Source organism: Camelus ferus, chromosome 12 (assembly GCF_009834535.1).
Source record: "Camelus ferus isolate YT-003-E chromosome 12, BCGSAC_Cfer_1.0, whole genome shotgun sequence".
Classification (NCBI taxonomy): Eukaryota; Metazoa; Chordata; class Mammalia; order Artiodactyla; family Camelidae; genus Camelus; species Camelus ferus.
The window spans coordinates 35,049,176-35,068,806 of record NC_045707.1 but is presented as its reverse complement, the minus strand read 5'-3'; the positions used below and the strand labels follow the sequence as shown (position 1 = coordinate 35,068,806).

At 36.4% G+C, this 19,631-nt stretch overlaps 1 long non-coding RNA gene and 1 other non-coding gene across 2 annotated transcripts in view; one reads left to right on the top strand and one right to left on the bottom strand.

Annotated features, from left to right (window-relative positions):
* Window positions 1-19,631, top strand: part of LOC116667669 — an 89,102-nt gene that overhangs the window by 24,423 nt on the left and 45,048 nt on the right. The gene's annotated exons all lie outside the window — the stretch shown is intronic.
* On the bottom strand, window positions 18,161-18,232 carry TRNAI-AAU. Its single transcript has one exon. It is a non-coding gene; the product is annotated as a tRNA-Ile (tRNA).

The window sequence follows — 19,631 nt, the reverse complement described above, 5'->3', positions numbered from 1 at the left end:
ATCTCTTAATATTTTAAGATTACTTTCATTTTATTCTTAAATTAGAGTAATTTTTCTGTGTGAACATCAAATATTCTAATACCAAGACCCATAATTCTTAGCTCCGACCACATCACATACTGGGTCACCAGTGTATCCCTACACACTGTATAAGATGTTGCCCTAGGGTATGGCAGAGCCACCAGACGAAGAAAGATTGTATCTCGGAATGACCACCTAGAGGACAGCTGCCCACTAACTTGAACTTCTGACTAGGATCTCTTCCAAAAGCAAGAAATCAACTTCTATTGTGTTAAGATTCTCAAACCTTCTCAATCCAGTAATTCATTTGGAACAATATATTTGATACTGATACATCTGCTTTCCTAGCTCAAATAACAGAACATTTTTTTTCTCTTTTTTTTCCCAAACCAACAATGCAATTAGAATAAAATATTTATGGCTATTGCTGAGTGCCTATTACTTAAATAATTTTAAATGTGTTATCTCATTCCACTCTCACAAGAATCTTAAGATGTATGATTTTAAAATCCTCACTTAAAAAGTTGAGGAACTAGATAAACAAGATTATATTGTATAGCACAGGGAAATATACACAAGATCTTATGGTAGCTCACAGAGAAAAAAATATGACAATGAATATATATATGTTCATGTATAACTGAAAAATTGTGCTCTACACTAGAATTTGACACAACATTGTAAAATGATTATAAATCGATAAAAAATGTTAAAAAAAAAAGTTGAGGAACTGAAAAGGTTAAAGCATAGAGAGGGGGGAGTATTTTGCCTAAGATCAGAAAGCTGTCAAGTGACTAAGTTTGAAACCTAGATTATTTTGACTCAAAAGTTATGTTTCACCTATGAATTTTCAACCATGCACCAGTTGTCTGTCAAAATCATATGGTGTGCTCATGGCAGAGACTGATTATTGTTCACTGCAGTCCACTTCCTCTTCTTACTGGCCCAACAGCTACACCATATTTCTCTCCCTTCCTTGCAGTTAGGGGTGGCCATATGACAGGTTTCTCCTTAAAAGAGTAAGAGCAAAAGGGAAAATCCATGCCACTTTTGGTCTGGCCCATTACAACTTTCCACATGTGTTCCTCCATGCTATTTCTCCTTCCATCTGGTGGAAGTAAAGGCCAGAGAAACCACAGGGTATGGGGGAGTCACAAGAAGGAAGGAGTCTTGGTTACTGAATGACTGCATGAAGAGGTGCGTCCCCACCAGCCTCACTCTGAGCCATTTTGTTAGCAAGAAATTAATTTCTACTGTGTTAATTATCTCCTGACATTTTAGAATCTGTTTGTTTCTACAGCCTACCTTACCTTAACTAATACAGAGAAAAATACAGTTTCCTGTCCTGTACTCCAGACTTCCTTGGTCAGACTCTCTGTGAGGAAACCTAAATATCTATAATTTTTTGAAGTTCTCCCATGGGATTCTGATGTATCTGGTCTTTGACAACAATATACTTCATAAGTGACTTTTCCCTTAACCTGGTTAAATCCTTCTAGTTGGATATTGTAGGGAAAGGTTTTTTCCACTTTCATTTTTGCCTGAATTTTTAAAAATGTTACGGATCAACAATTTTTATTGATTCAGAAAGAGCTTTGCTTATATTTTGATATATTTTTTAAAAATTTCAATTCATTTGACCCAGGGAGTTCAAGATGTATGTCCTTGTGATCAAGATTCCAGCTCATCTATTTCCTCCCTCCCTCCTTCCCTCCTTCCCATCCATCCATTCATTCATCCATTCTATCATCTGTCTGTCTGTCTATCTACCAATCTCCTCTATACATCTGTGTATTCATCTGTCTTTCTACCTATCAAAGCAGAATAGCTTCCCCTAAAGTATTTTCCTTCAATCTTACTTTATAGAATTTTTGCATAGTGCAATTCCTTGGAAATAACATGCAACAGTTACAACACAGGAGTTCAGCAGCTGCTTATGCATTTTAGTGATTACTTTGAAACTGTGACTAATCTCCAGATCTTAGGGGAAGGGGGAGCATTAAGAGATTTTGTAGTTTAAAATTGAGATCATGTTTTCTTACATTATTTATCCTTTATTTAGTGTTTGTTTTTTCTGACTGAAATTGATTATGGAATCTCAGCACAGTGATACGTTTGATCTTCTTATCAAACGCCTTGAGTGTTTATAATAGGGTGACACCTTTATTTGCTAAGGGGGTGTGTGATGAAAGCCTTTGATATATCTTGGTCCATTATAATTAGTAGAGAAGCATCATAAAAGTATAGCGAATGTTTTATAGTGTACTTACTGCATGCAAGGTGCTTTTCTAGGGGTTTTGGATAAATTAACTCCTTTAACCCTCAAAATAATCCTATGAGCTATGCACTATGTTTATCCTTATTTCATAATGAGGACATTGAGGCATGGAAGCATGAAGGAACATGCCAAACGTTACATAGCAAATAGGTGGTGGTGCTGGGACATGAGCCTGTGTAGCCTGACTTTAGGCCCTATGCCTTTAACCATTATCTGCGCTGCCATTTCATAGGTATGTGATTTTCCTTACCATTCTATGAGTGTGTTAGTTTTCATTGCTTCGTAACAAATTACCACATATTTAAGAGCTTAAAACAACATATACTTATTATTTCAGTTTCCATGGTTTAGGAGTATAGATTCTGCTTAGCTGGGTCCTTTGCTTAGGGTGTCACAGAGCTACAGTCAAGGTATTAGCCGGGTCTGGAGTCTCATCTGAGTTTAAAATTCCTTTTCCAAGCTCACATAATCACAAGAATTCATTTCCTTGTACCTGTTGAACTTATTATAGCAGCTTGCTTCTTAAAACGCAGCAAGAAAGCGACTCTCTTTCTGACCTCGGTGAAGCCTGAAGTTCTCTTTTAAAGGGCTTCCAACTGGTTAAGTCAGTTTCTCACCCAAGATAATCTCCTTTTTGATTAATTTGTCAACTAATTTAGGACCTTAATTACATCTGCAAAATCCTTTCACTCTTGCCATGTAATGCAACCTAATCAAAGACGTAACCTTGGGGGCAGAGGTCATGGTGGCCATCTTAGAGCTCTGCTATCACAGTGGCACAGAGGGTATCCCTTCTGTGAGTGGAGGAGAAGGATAAATACCATCATATTTAGGTAATAAGATGATGTTTTCATTAGGACTTGACTCATCAATTTCAGCTGATAAAAATATCAAGGATTTGTTTTAAAAACTTTTATACATAAAATATTCCTTCTTTAACCTTTTCTCTAACTCTTCACATTGAAGGAAAGCTGATGGTATAAATAAATTACTTGTTTGAAATTATTATAAGTTTATCCTGCTGATTAGTTTTCCAGAACATTTCTTAAAATCACCTAGTCACTTTTTCCCTAAGATTAACCGTTGGGTAAAAATCAAATTCTGTGGTGTGGCAAACCAAGATCTCTCCTGCAGTAACCAAACATTCCATGTTGCCCTCATCTCTTGTCACTGCCATCTCCTCACATCATTTTATTCCACGTCTCTTTCATGCCTCTGGATCTCTGTAAATGATGCACCTATAGGTCAACCTACAGTTGACACTTGAACAGCATGGGTTTGAACTGCATGGGCCCAATAATATGTGCATTTTTTTCCAATAAATAGCACTTTATGATGTACAGTTGGTTGAATCTGTGGAGATGGAACCTTGGATGCAGAGGGCCAACTATAAAGTTATATTCAGATTTTCAACTGTGCTGAGGATGGGTGTCCCTAATCCCTGCATTGTTCAAGGGTCAACTGTACATGTTTAGTTTTATCTGGAATACCCTTTATACCTCACTTCTATCCCCACACCAGTCTGCTAGTAATTCTCTGTTCTGTCAAGATCTGGCTCAGATGTCCTTTCTTTTGTGGAATGTTCCTCAATTTCCAGGCAGAAAGATAAGAGTAGAAGCTACAGAAAAAAGGATTTGAATTCTAGATTCAGTCAGGAGATAGAAATAAAGAATAATACTGATTTGAACCCTTTATGAGGAGTCGTCTCATTCTAGATTTAAGTATGTTGTAAAAAAAAATACTTCAGAAGAAAATAAAATGGTTTCAGGAAATCTAAGTTAAACTAAAAATATAAATGTGGACTCTCAATATGTCCTGTCACTAAAGAGGCTGAGCAATAAAACAATGTCAACTGTACTCTGAAACATCTGGGATTTCACTGTCTCTTCTGACTCTCCAATGTGAAAGGAACCAGAGCTCTTTGAAGACTAGGTGAACATTTCATTCTTGATGGATCTTTTCTGAATGCAGGAATGCTTTAAAAATACCACGGGTAGTGCTGAAAGGACAACGGAGTCAACTTTTGAGATATTCCCACTGTCCAACTTGGAACCATTTGAGCATTAAAAAATAATTATTCATAAACAAGTTGAGTTCCTGATGCCATGAATTCATAATGATACTCAAAATGGGAAAAGATAAAGTTCACAAAAGATACTGTAATACAAAAGAAAGTAAATATGCTTAATTGTTATTAATTTTAAGAGAATGACGGAGTTGGCATATGTGAGTGTTCTGTTTCTTCTATTGAATATGTTACCCTTTATAAAACATAGATATATACTTTTCTTTATATCTATATGTAGGCAAGATAAGCAGAATTGTGAGTAATCCCAGTTCTGAGAGAGTAAGAACTATACCAAGAATAAGAAAGACTGTGACCAGCAGTCTAGGAATACATGAGCAGAAAGAGTATGTTGAGAGAAGATAGACTCACATTACCCAAAAGTAAACTGAATCTCTTGTCTTCCAGGAAACAAAACCTCTTGAATGATGGACCAGTTATAAAGAGATGCTTTATAAGGCATCATAAGTTCTAATAATGCTAATAAATCATGCCAGAATTATTTAAAATAATGAAAGGACAACAGTTATGTCTTGCTAGCCAAGTAAACCTTTAAGAATACATCATTTCAAGAAAATGTGCCTGACTCACAGAAACCAAAACTGTGTAAAAAGGCTTGAAAAGACCAATTGACATGATAAAGTGCCCTGTGACTCTAAAAACAGGGAGGGAGGGAAAGAGGGATGGTAGAAAGATGGTTATGGGATTAAGTTTGAATCACCCTGGAGTTTCCACCAGACCCTAGGTCCTGACTAAGAATTGATTGATCAGTAACGTAGAGTCTGCAGCCTTAACTTTTCTGAGATAGTATTTCCTTTGTTGATGGTTAGAGGTCACTTTAACACTGGGAAGGTATAAATTAGAGAAGGAGGAAAAAATGAATCAATTTTTAATATGCTAAGCAAGGGTGCAACCATAACTACTTTACCCATTGTAATAATTTATATTCTATTTGTCTTGTTCTACTTGTCTGATTCTAACATATAATATTATTTATTTGTTTTATTATTTATTTATTTATTTATTTATTTATTTATTTATTTATTTATTTAATATTTTGCTTATTATCTGCCTCACTTTTTCTCACCCCTTTCCATCCTTGTCAGATAGGAGGGTAAGGTTCATAGTCTATTTTTTTAAACTGCTTTATGGAGGTCTGATATGTATATAAAAAATGAGATATTTAATGTATACAATTTGATACATTTGGAGATAAGTATACACCTGTGAAACCATCACCAGAATCCATGCCATAAACTTAGCTATCATCTCCCAAACTCCTCCTTTGCTGTTTGTTATATTGTTATTGTTTTTTTTTGGAGGGGGAGGTCTATTTTGATCACTGATACATCCAAGAACTCAAGACAATACCTGTCATACAGTAAATGCTCACAACATATTTACTGAATGAATAAATAGTTATTTTTATGGGTTTTGTATTTGTAAGTTGTGTTTTTAAGGTTTCAAAATCATTTAAGAAAAGTCAACACATTAGACTTATAACTGTATTGAACTTTTAATGATGTCATCTTGCTATTTGAGCCTAACAGATTGGAAGACGTTTTCAAAGAGGAGAGTGCAAGTGGAGAATGGTTTTGTGCGTGTGTGAGTGTGTGTGTTCATGGGTGTGTGTATACACGCATGAGCACATTTTCACATGCTGCCTTATGGCTAAATTGGCAGGCAGGATTGTATGCTAGTAGAGACCTTCTGAGAGTGCAAACCCTCTATGAAATAGATGTCTCAGAGAAATTTCACTTTTGGGTTTTTGCCCAAATTGATTTCAGGAGAGAGACACAGCTCTTTGCTCCTGGAGGGCAGGTCCAGGCATTATTGTCTCCAATTTCTCTGGCTGAGGAAACTGAGACTTAACACAAAATAGGTGTGACAAGGATAATAATTTTGGAATCTCTCCAGATACATCTTTTTTTTTTTCTTATTAACTAGGTTTCCTCTCCGCAACCTGTCCACCACTGTGGCTTTAGGAAAAGAGACTATAAAATGTCATCAGAAAGAGAATAGGAATTTCCTTACTAGTATTAAAACGAAGTGAGATGTTTGCTTTTCCATGCCAGTGAACTGCGGAGGGAGAAAAGCAGGAGAATTAGGGAAGCAGGTTTTCAGTACAGGTGTCCTGCTAAGAAAGTTCAAAGAAGAGTTCATTTGTTTTTCCCTGTCAGTGCTTGGCAATCTGGGAGGAAAAGGAGTTATTGGAAGGCTCTTTGTCAACCTGTGAGGTGATGGAGTATGGCCTTGGCAAGTGGCCAGATGGATGAGGCAGAACTTTGACTTCTACGGGTTTTTGAAGGTCCCTCATACCTCACTGAGTGGATATGTCGGTGCTTAGAAGACCGGAGAACTGGCAGAGGCCTGAGGATGCACAAGGAGGCTGCAGTGTGGGAAAGCAAACCAGAAGCAAATGGTCAGGATCAGAGAGTGTGCCAGCAAAATGTTCCAAAGACCTATTTGGACTTGACACATCATCTTGGAGGGAACCAGACCATTCATGGAGGAATGCCTTACCCTTACTACCATGTCATCACATTGGCCCCAGGCTGCCCATCTTTGGAAAGAGCAGGAGAAGAGAGAAGAAGTTGGAAAGATTTAGCATTTATCCCAAAGAAAATCCATCATAGAAGAGCCCATTTAAAAGAGCACAGACTTTAATACCTAGCACTGGGAAATTTTAAAGAGTATTTTTCACTCCCTGATACTAAAGTGGATGTTTATGAGGAAGAGTAGATAGAAAATGATGAAGCTGCATTTTCTTTATATGCCCACATAGTATTTGAAGTTTCCATCTCTGCAACCTGCTACTTGAGGGACATACCCAAGCCCACCCAGATGCGAGTGGTGTGACCTCAGTCTCAATCTGGATCCCTAGGGCAGGGTGCTTTCCAGGACACCCCGGCCTCCCATTCTCAAATGTGAGCAAAGCATGGCTTCCCCACAAACTGTTACTACATGTAAACTAACATAGCCTCAGATATTCCTGAAAACAACATAATTCTGTGAGCATCGGAGCAAGGGAGGCATTCAGGTCTGGAAAAGGAACAAGTCCATCTGACTTGAGTTCAGGAAGGGGAGACTGTGATGGGGGATCCCTGAGGGGCACATGGACTCAGAAAGGAGTGACTGAGGGTGGGAAAATAAATTCTGCTAAGCTCAGGACATGGTCTTTTTCTCCATGTTCTTTCCACTGTGGACTCACAGAAGTTAGGTACTCAGTGCAGAATAATGGGATCAGCTTCTGTGGGATTACACTGAGCAGGTTCTGGGTGGGTGGCTCAAAACAGAATGTGTGCAGGTTTTTCTTCTGAAACCCATTCAACTCCAATAAAGAAGAATTTGGTTCTCAAAGGTATCAGAGCAACAAGAACAGTCAGAACTGGCAGGTTCAAAAGATGGTTTTCATGAATCAGTTAGACATAACGGGCTCAACAACACCCATACATAAAGAAAAAAACTAAATCTTGTAATAAAATACATTAAAAAGCTGGAGGTGAGGAAGTAGAAATGAAATAATGAGCTATATTAGGAAAAATATACTTTAATAATTTAAGACAATGCAGAATATTTATATAATACAATTATGTCTGAGACTATTCTGAAAAAGTAAAAAAGAAGCAGGCCAGTTATCACAAACATATTAGAATAATGTAAATAAACATTCTAAATAACGCACACCCTCCTTCCCAACCTTTAGCCCTTATATCCAGAATAATTACATAGTGTTTTGGCCAAATTGTCAAGACGATTTTCTCAGCTCTCTAGTTTACTTTTACCTGTGTAGAGAAATTCGGAAGCAGCATGGGGAAACATGCAGTTTCCAGCTGTACCAGCTGGACTCTGCTCTGTTTCCAGCTGTACAAATGCAGTACTAGTCATCATCATCTTTAAACCAGTGAGGACTGTTTTCGGTATAGAAATATCAGACTTATTCTAAATAATACAATTTCTCTCAAAATTCCTTATTTATAAAATTAGGGCTAGGGCTTTTTATTCATTGGGGAAGAAATGATCTCATTGTAAGGTGCGATCTCATGCAGAGGATAGTGATGATAGACCAGTTGAGTTCAATTCCAAGCCTAATTCAAGCTGTTCCAGCAAAACTAGTGGAAGAATTGAAATATCTTTTTAAACCATTAAGATCAATAATTCACTATCTCTCCCATGTATGTACCCTATCAAAGGAAAGAAAAAAGTATTGGGATTTAGGTGAGAAACAAAATAGAAATGAGTTAGGGGAAGTTGGAAGAATGATGGTGGGAGGAACCACAGAATTTTGAATTATTTTATTCCATTAGTTTTTTCTATTAAGATCAAGCTGCCATTCATTTGTGAGGAAATCTCATTGACCCATCATCAGTAGAATGTGCATTTTGATTCAGTTCTCCAGTGAGGTGCTGGGTCAGTGCCTATGCACATGCACTCTCTCACCATTTCCCCTGTGACCCATGAGGTGCACTTGCTGGTAAGAGTGAGGTAGGTGGCCCTGATTTAGGAGATGTTCATTGATCTGTATACAAATTGAACTCAGGACCTTGGCCTCATTGATTCTGGACTAGCTCATTCCTCATTTTCTAGATGCAGTTGCATTAACCGGACAATATTTTTCTCAAACGTGACCAGAAAAGGAAACATCACCATTTATCACCGCCAGCCTATTTCAATGTGTAATTGAATGTTTAACTTAAATCAATAATGCAATTAATAAATGTATGGAGGTGAGCACTTTTGAGAACATGGTTGGGGATTTCACTCATTAAAAAAAAAAAAGATAGCTTTTCTCTTTTAACCTCTTCCTATCCTCATTTGTACATATCTTATTTGTTTTCTGAATGAGTTCATTTTTGGAAGTACCTAGAGATTTCAGACCATAAAATTAGAGAATCTCAGAAGCAGGTGAGATTTGTTTGCTGTTTCTTAATGTCTTTTGCCCTCTAGTGGTAAAATCAGGGGAATTGCTATACTTTTTTAAAATTGAAGTATAATCAGTTTACAATATATTAATTTCTGATGTACAGCATAATGATTCAATTTATATATATATACATATATATGTGTATATATATATGTGTGTGTATATATATATATATATATATATATATATATATATATATATATATATATATTCCTTTTCATAGTCTTTTTCATTATAGGCTATTACAGGGGATTGAATATAGTTCCCTGTGCTATGCAGTAGGACTTTACTGTTTATCTATTTTATAGTAGTATCATTTGAATTCCCCAAAGCAAAGCATTTCATTTAAATAGAATACAGAAAGCATTCATCATAATTAGATACTTATTGTAAATAAATATATTTTAAGGAAATAAAGTGCTTCAGCGTAGTTTATTTGATACTAAGAATGTGAAGTAACCAAAGAGTAGTGAAGAATCTTGTGGTTGCCCAAATTGGCCTAACCTTTCTAGAGCCTTTATCCTGCTCTCCATTTCTCCGCCTGTCTTTTTAGAAGAAAAAGAAAAGTTCATAATTGCACATGAGCACAGATGACATGTGAGCCAAGTCTACTTTGCTGTTAAATTACATCTAATAGCTTAGGCAGAAATGGAACTCCCTGAAATCTGTTGCCTAGAACAATATACACATAAAATTCCACTGTAAGACACTCAATATCCACCAGGGTAAAATTATCACTAGAAGTTAATTTACAGAAAAATTACATCATTACCTGGATCATATTCTCTGAAAATATGAGCAATAGTTGGAAAATTGAAATAATGACTCAGAAAGGGAACATATTGATCTGGGGGAGAATTTATGTAAAGAATATGTCTTTCCATGTATATATTTTAGCTTTTCATAAAGTAAAAAATATATTTAACACTTTTGAGAAGGAAATATCCATTTATTTTGGTAGAATGTTAAGTTGTCTCTTTTAAAAAAAACAAAATTTTGTAACCATAGATGGCAGAGTTTTTAAATACCTTCTCTTTCTTCTTAATGTTTTAATTTATTTTCCAAATTTTTACTTTGAAATAATTTCAGGCCAATGAAAAATTGGAAAAAAAGTGCAAAATATAGTATAAAATTCCCATATACCATTTACCCAATTTCCCCAAATGTTACCAGCTTATTTAACTACAGTACAACTTTCAAAATTAGGAAATTAACATTAATACTATACTATTAATTAATCTATAAACATTTTTTGACTTTTGCCAGTTATCTCTAATGCTCAATTTATGATCAGTATCCAGATTATGATTACATTAATAATGATTATATTCACGTTATACATATATGATAAGAATACCATGGAAATTATACTGGGGGCTTCTCAGCACATTGTATGGAGTCCGTGATACATCTTATTTTTGTTGATGTTAACTTTAATCACTTGGTTAAGGTAGTGTCTGCTGGATCTCCACTATAAACTAACCTTTTTCCCTTTGTACTTAATTAGTATCTTATTGATGGACACTTTAGGACTATATAAATACTCTGTTTCTTATCCTATATTGGCCAACTAATCGCCAATTAGTGATTTTTTAAACTCCCATCATTTTTGGGACATTTATTAATTAGAATTGTGTAAAGAAGAGAGCTTTCCCTTCTTTTCCATTTATTGGTTATTCAGTTATTTATGTATATCGGTATGGAGCATGGATATTTATTTTATTCTATGTAATTAATTACTGTCATTATTTACTTTGTTTTTCATATTGGCCCAGATTTGACCATTGGGGGCCTCTTCCAGTTGACTTCTGTGTCCTTTCAACATGTGTTTTTAAAATAATAATAGTATTAATAATAATAAATAATAATAATTGTTATTATTTATTGTTATCTTGAGCACTTCTTTTCTTTCTTGTACTTCAGGATGTTCCAGGTGAATCTTACGCTTTTCCTGCTCTAGAACTGAGATGAGTCATTTCTCCAAGGACCCCTGGTTTCTTTTATTAGAGAATAGTGTCCGGAAATCAAAATCTGTGTGCTTGCTGTATTCTTACTATTGGTGTCATTGATTCTAGACCCTCTCGCATACAAAGCCCAAAAATATCTATTAATATGTAAACATGCACACATATACATCATCTAAATCTGTCTGTCTGTCTATCTATCTGTCTTCTCTCTCTCATCACCGTGAGTTCGTACGTTTAATTCCAGTCCAACACCACAGGGTTTATTCTAACCTTCTTCTTTTCCTCATTTATAGCTTCTTTCTCTTTGGCAGTAAGAAATCTGCCTCTCATTTTCCGAAGTTTATTTACTTATTTGCACAATCCTAAAATATATATGAATTAGTTTCAGAATGACTAATCCATCCCATACTAGGGAAGTGGAGGAGCTTTCTAATTGGTGCAGATCTTTCAGTGGATTGATGTCGGTCTCAGAATAAAGGGAGAATTCTTTCACATGGCCTGTACTTCGCTCTCCACACTCAACTCCCCCCCCATGCCTTCCCACACTGGCACTCTAGTCATAATGAAGTACCTGCTGTACTGCATCCTCCTGCATCCCCTTCAGACAGCATCTCCTCTCCGATCCCCTTCCTCATCCCCTGCCTTATATACCCTTCCATGCCTTCTGTACTAACCTTCGTCACATTGCATTTTAATCACTGATTTATTGACTGTCTTAAAAACTCTTTGAGGGCATAGGCTATGTCATTTAATTTTAGATTCCAGATTGTACCATACCTCAGATAGCAGGCACTTAGTATAGTTTGTGGAGTAAGTAAATGAATAAATATTGGTTTCTTACTTTAAAAATAGTAGCTGCATATTCATATCTATTCTTTAGAATTTTTTCTTTTTCCCTGAAGGGAAATGTTTTGCCTGCATCCTCAGGATTGTCAGGATTGTGTGCTGTGGGCTGTTATGAACTTTGCAGACTTTAAAAAGAAACCTCAAGTCAGGTATCTAAGATTTTTTTTTGGTAAAGAAAATAATCAACTGACATCTTTTATTCTTACCACTTACTTTCTTCTCTGTGTAGAAATGATTTGCAGTTGTCTTTGGAATGAATAATTCCCAGCCTTTTATAAAATACAAACTTGAAAATGTTCTTTGAAAATCTGACTGCCATTTTTAAAAGGCATCATTTTCTGACAAAAGCCTCGTCCCACTCTGGCAATCTATATTTTACAAGTATGAGATGTATTCTCTGAACTCGTTTTCTTAGTACTTGGTAGTAATAGGAGGTATTGTTTATTGAGTTCCATCTCCGTGGTAGACATTCTTCTAAGCATATTACATACAGACTGTTTATGAAGCAGATTTAATTTGACCATTTTACAGTTGAAGAAACTGAGCCATACAGAAATTAAGTAACTTGCCCAAGGTACCTTAGACACAGCCAGTAATAAAAGGAACTGAGATTGGCTTTCAGGGGAGCTGAATACAGAGTCCCTATACTGAAATTGCCACAGACTACTTCCTTTACCTATATTTCATCCTACTGCACCTCCTGGAATATGTAGTGTTGTTTGTGTGCTATTTTATCTCCCAAATAAGATCCTGAGGTTTTTCTTCAGAGGGAATGTTCTATCTCTTTAGCCTCCACAATATCTAGCATAGTGCTAGACACATTGTGTGATCATTTCATAAACATGTGCTGAATTGCTTTGAAAATTTATTTCAATTCTCTCCTGGTCTTAGCAAATTATATATGTAGAGATTTTAACAAGTTAGAGTAAAGCATATTCTTTTAAAATCTCAAAATTTGTTGATCCAAGGAACGAATGTGTGATTGAAGAGATCCCCATAACATCACACACATCTACTATCCCTCTTTCCCTATCAGGCTTCCAGATGGGTATAATGATGCTTTGATGTATGCTAATGAAACCGGCTGCCTTGCAACCTATGTGCTTTGTACCAACACTGGTTAGTGTAGCATTCATTTAACTCATTCCCTTTCATAGCTTCCTCAGCTGAGAGCTACTGCTCTTCTTTGAGGGAGGGGTAGGAAGCTTATTGTCACTGTATGAAGGTACAAAATGTACAAAAGTTCTTCTTTAGCTTCAAGGACATCTTCAATTCAGCTGTGTACTACAGCTCTCCTGTGATGATGAATACCTTCCCCAGATGAAATGTCTCCCAAAGCTTGGGAGGTTAAAATATTCCCCTTTGCCACAATGGATTGGGTTTTGGGAGGACTCAGTGGTACCAACCATCAACCACAAGAAAATGGTAACTTTATTACCAAGACCTGTCCCTCTTGCAAACAGACCCCAGCAGGCTACCGAACTTGCCTATACTTGTCTGAATGTACTGAATATATGATTACATAATATATCTGGAAAGTTATAATTCCATTATTATGCTCTCAAACTAAGTTAAACTCAATAAAGCAAAAAGGAAAATAATGGTATATATTCAATTTCTTCATCAAAGCTTCTATTATAAGATCAAGTCTTCCTAGAACTTTTGTCATACTATCTTTTTTACTAATACGTGCTTTTTGTTCAAATCATTTTGGATAACAAAAAAAAATACATGTTCATGATATAACTACTGAAAAGACAGAACTATATTTTAAGTGTTTAATAAGTTCACAATCTTTTTACTCAAAGATACTCACTGTTAATATTTTGCTATATTTTCTTTGTCCAGGTAGATAGGTGGATAAACAGATTTCAAAATGGGGACATAACTGCAACTGATATGCATATATAGATTTATAGGTTATTTCCACTGACTGAACCTTATCTCATGAACATTTTTGAAGTCATTTAAGATTCTTTGATGACCTTTTAAAACAGCTTTACAATTTCTATTATATAACTACATAATGTTCCATTTAGTGATCTGACATTGTTGGATATTTTGATGCTTTTACTGTTTTGGAGATGAACATGAGATTGCTCTTCCAAATCCTCTCTGAATAAGAGAGGAGAGTACATTATGAACTGCATAAAGACTGGAAGATTTTCTAAAGGAATAGAGCAGCCTTCATCTGCCCGATAAAATCCTAGAATTAAAAAATAAAAAACAATAAATTCTTTTTTATAAAAGACCCCAGAACCTAGATGCTTTTCTGAGCTTTATCAAAGTGATTCAAGCCCAGTGGAGTCATATTTGTGTCTGAAACCCCTCACCACTGTACAAGGGCAGGAAAGTGACAATAGGACATCTTTGTCAGATTTTCAGCTACTTTATTTTCTTAAGCCAAGCAGCAGATATCACAAATACAACCTTATATGCAGTATTTTGGCTGTTCATGGTGGTTATCAACTGGTGGGAGGACTAAAGGGAAAGAAAATTGGAGAGAAAACCAAGATGTTTTCTGAACCTTAAAATGGCACAGCAAGATTACTTCTACTTATACAAATAATTTACCTTTTCTCTGTTACCGTGAGAATCAAACACTTGCTTTGAGATATATTTATTCAGAGAAAAATGGTGATTAATTTGTCAGGCAAAATATCATGAACTAACAAGAATTAGATTAGTCCTAAAAAGAAATTAGATTGGGGGATGTAGCAAAAAGAAATAAAAGAAAAACTTCTCTTTAGTATTCTGTGAAGTGGAGCATACAAAACTTTTGTAGCGTGGAAATGCAAATTAAAATAGTATATACTATTTTATACCTATCAAATTGAAAAGGGTTAAAATACTGAGTGTATCCAAGCATGTGGAGAAGTGGAAACTCTCACATACTTCTGGGGAAGCACAAGCCAGTTACATAATGTCTTATAAAGCTAAAAGTATATATGCCATCTCATGGAGTTCAGGGAAAACCAGAGAAAAAAATCAGATTTTTAAAACTGTTTCATTTTTTTTTAACATGATGAGATAAACATGATATTGAAACTTCAAGATCAGATGTCCTGCATCCTTTCTAAGATTTAGGACAGATTCTGGAGCACTGGTGTACATTGGGAGCATTTCTTTTCCACACAGGTAATAAGGGGCTGCATTGTCAGTAGAGAATATAAAAACAGAAATCCAACCAACTTAAAGTCAGTCTGCTTTTTTATTATAACCTTTAGCCAACATTTCTAAACAATAGTCCTCCTTGAAAAAAAGTCTTTTGTTTATCTAAGTTCTTTACAATTAAGATTGTTTACTTAACTGATCTTTTGACTATCGTGTTTTCTACATGGAAGTTAACTCAGGAATTTTCAGTTATGCAGTCAAGCCCCAGCAGTCGTGGGCTCAGCTACATTATACCTCAGGGGATAATGGGATTGAAGGGAGGTTTTCTAGTAACAGGGTAGATTGCACCAAATTGGCAGATGAAGGGAAGGAGCCAGTGGCAAGGGAAGGACTAAAGAGAAGGGGTGGTATATAATTAATGCATCAAAGTCTATAGGCTTCTGTAGCTTGTGGCTCCCTCTTTTTCACATCCTTGGGTGACTCTGGGCCTGACCATGACTTTGCTTGACTAATGGGACAATACCCCCATGTGATGCAAACAGAGGCTTGTAAAGTGCTTGCACACAGAGTCTTGCTCTCTTCTGTGGACTTTGAGGATACCTCAAAATTTTGGGGTGGGAGGTTTGTTGCTCAGCAAGAAGTAACTGATACAAGGTCCTTGAGTAGGAGAGTGAGGATGGGATAGAAGTCAGAGGCAGAAGGGACAGATGAGTCTTGGATATAAGATAATATATACATAACTATGTTTGAATCCCCTTGCCTCCACACATGCACACACCACACACATATTCCTTCCCCTTCTCCCCCTCAGGGCCAGGGAAAGAATGTAAATTCTGAACTAAGACTGTCTAAATCGAAATCCTTGCTTTGTTTTTTACTGGTTGAGTGATCTTGGCACACATCTTATTCATCTGTAAGTAGAGATGATAGTATTTACCTCCTAAAGTTGTTGAAAAGATTAAGAGATCTCATATACGTAAGGACCTAAATCATAATAAACACCTTTTAAATGCTAGCTACATAAGTACCTGAGTGAAGATACAGTGTAATTTGAGATGAAATAATAGGGAAAGCTGAGGGAGTGTATATCAGCTAACATCGAAATTCTCAAGAATGCAGGGTATAGGATATCATTGCAGAGTAAAAGGTAGAGCACTAAGAATTTGAAAATAAAGGAATGGTGGTAAAATTTTAAGAAGGTAATTAATTGTAGGGGCATTAAAAATGGTTGAATAGCAGTGATAGTCCAATTGAGGTTAAAAAGAACAAATTTATGGGGGACACACTCAGTACAGTTTTAATTTTCTACTACAATACTCAGTAGCTCAGGAGCAGAATTGGGGAGAACAAATAATGGGATTGTTGGATGGCAGATAAAGAAATGATGGCTTGAAGGGAACTAATACTAGAAATAGTTGGCCATGGGGCCTGAGTTGGCCTGGAGGCAAGAGAGATGATAAAGGAACTGATTGGCTGAGAGAACAGAATGAAGTCAAAGGGCAAGGGGCAGAAGACATGCAGACCTACGTGAAAGTAGGAGACTGTAACTTTCTTAGTTGGTGAATGGTATCATTTTATCCTTAGTGACTTGCTCCATTGCCTTGAGCTAGTAAGTTGTATTATCCTATGATTTTGTATAGTTTTCTTTCAGGAAGACTTACTTTCTGGACTTCTTTAAGGGACACCAAATTTTAAAAGAGTTCTGGGTTTAAAATCCAGCCCATCATAGTGGCTCTCCCCTGAGAATGCTCTGCCTATTGGATCATCTGTCTCAGCTAATAAAACTTTTCTACATGTGACCATTATTGTCCTTACATGTCAGGGCAGTAAGAAACAGGGTTTTCTCTAGCACTTGGATATGCACACAGGGATCTGTGTGAATCTAGCCATATTCGAGCATCCCCTGCTGTCCTGAGTGAGCCTGTGATCTCCTGCTTCTCCTCTCTGCCTTCTTGGGTTCTGTCCACTTCCCAGACCTAGCCCATGCTCTCAGCCCCACAGAGTCCTTGCCAGTTTTTCCAGCCTGACAAAATGTCTTCCTTCTGAGAACCATTACAGCAACTCATCTGACACTTAGAATATGCTTTTATTCAAGTTTTTTTTTTTAACGTAAGAAGTGATACATTTTAGAGCTAGAAGAGGTTTCTGAGAACATCTAATTCAACTCCCTCCTTCTGCTGATGAGAAAATTGAAACCCAGAGACATTTAGTAAGTGACAAAACCAAAACAAGATTTTAGCTTGCTTTTGCCATTATTTGGTAATTTTTCTACTGTTACATTTATGTCTTACATTAGATTCCTCAGGACAAGAACTTTTGTGAATCTATAGCCTTTACATGGTGGGATCCTCAATAGATACTCACCCATAGTAACAAGGTTCTCTACCAAACTACATTTGACAGCTGAAAGGGAAATAAATTCTTGTGTAGAACAGATTTTACAGTTAAAAAAATCACTAATGTTTTTCAAATGCTTTGATATATAAAGTTTTCCAAATAAAATACATTAGAAAGTTTTTGTTTGTTACATAGTTTTGTTCCCTTAATTCACTGGTAAGGGTGGTCTTCTTTAAGATGTACATGGACCAGTTCTGACCTGTATAGGTTACAGATACTGGTTTGAACCCCAGCAGAAGAAAATTCTCCCATCTAGCCCTTTAGCCAGTTAATTGGAAGAAGCTTACTTTTGTGGTTATTGATTTTAATTTCATTTCAGAAAAAAAAGAACATCAAGGAGTCAATTTAATAAAAGCATTTATACAGTTTAACTTAATTTGGCAATATGGATGGAAAAAAATGAAACCAAACAAAAGCAAATATAAGAACCCATACTGGGAGCTGAAACAGTATTGCTACCAGAAATTTCCAGTTTCCCCCATTCTGAATTTTTCTTTAATGTTTTTTTAAGTGGAGGGGGGGTAATTCGGTTTATTTATTTATTTTAATAGCGGCACTGGGAATCGAACCCTGGACCTCATGCATATTAAGCACACACTCTACCACTGAGCTATACCCTCCCTCCTTGAATTTTTATTATATAAAAAAAAAATCAGTCTATTACCCAAGACTAACCAGCACCTATATGTGGCCTGTCACTCATCACCCTGAACATCTTCACTGAATCCATTTGAAAACTAAGTACAGAGCCTGGCATTCTCATTCCAACTAGTCCACCTGTGTCCATGTTAAGAAGACATTTCCCAGAATAGTTCAATGAAAGCTTACTGTGAATGCTGTCACAATTTAATCAACACTCTGCATGCATGTTTCAAGATGGTGGTTCTGAAATCCCAGGAAAGGATTGTGAGCTTCCTGAAACAGAAAAATTCTTCTAGTAGTTCTTCCCCCGAGCTCACTTGAGGCATTCTACCCATGTGGGCCTCATTCCTACTCTTCGTCACAGCTTTACTCCTTCCTCTTTCTCCCTCCCATCGAAGAAATGACAGACACTACCCACTTGCAGTCAGTTCACCTAATTCCACCCACAGGTGCCAAAAACTTAAAACATTTAATTGTTTAAAAATGTAACTTGCAGAGAGCATTTTCAGAGAAAAATGTTCTCACCCTCTTGGTGCTAGTCCACTGTGTATTTTTCTTCCAGGCTTGTTCTTCCTCAAGTGGCTACAGCTTTTGCTGGTGTTTCTCTGAAAGCATCTTCAAGACCTCTTTTAAAAAGCTACCTGAATTTGCAGACAGCTTCCTGTCAGGCTCACGTTTTGCAGAATGTATGCTTGGTGTGCAGGAGGTGGGCAAGGTGTTTGAAAAAACAGGAAGCACCTGTGAATATGCGACTTTATTCCTGGAAGCAGAAGGCTCCTTCTGAGATGGCTGTAGATGCTTCCTTCTGTTTCACCTCTGAGCACTTTTGCAAAGCTTTTAGATACTTTTAAAGACCAATTAATGGGCTTCCAAATGGCATGATTATTTGCAAAGTCTGATGCATTTATAGGCATGGTGGAAATTAATAGTTTTTCTGTTTTTCCCTATGCAGGTTTCTCTTTTTGCTAGTGATACTGATATACATGGAATGCCTGTGGGATGGGCTTTCAATAATTATTATTATTGTGAAAAAACATATACCATGAGCTCTACCTTCTTAAATTCTTAAGTGTGCTGTATAGTATTGTTAACTGTAGACATGTTGGTGTACAGCAGATCTCTAGAACCTTTTCATCTTGCATTACTGAAACTTTGTACCCATTTAACAGCACCTTTCCATTTCCTCCTCTGCCAGCCCCTGGCAACCATCATTCTACTTTCTGCTTCAATAAGCTTGACTACTTTAGATATCTCATACAGGTGGAGTCATGCAGTATTTGTCCTTAGCATAATGTCTTCAAGGTTCATCCATGTTGTAGCATATGACAGAATTTCCTTCTTTTTTATGGCTGAGTAACATTCCATTGTATGTATATG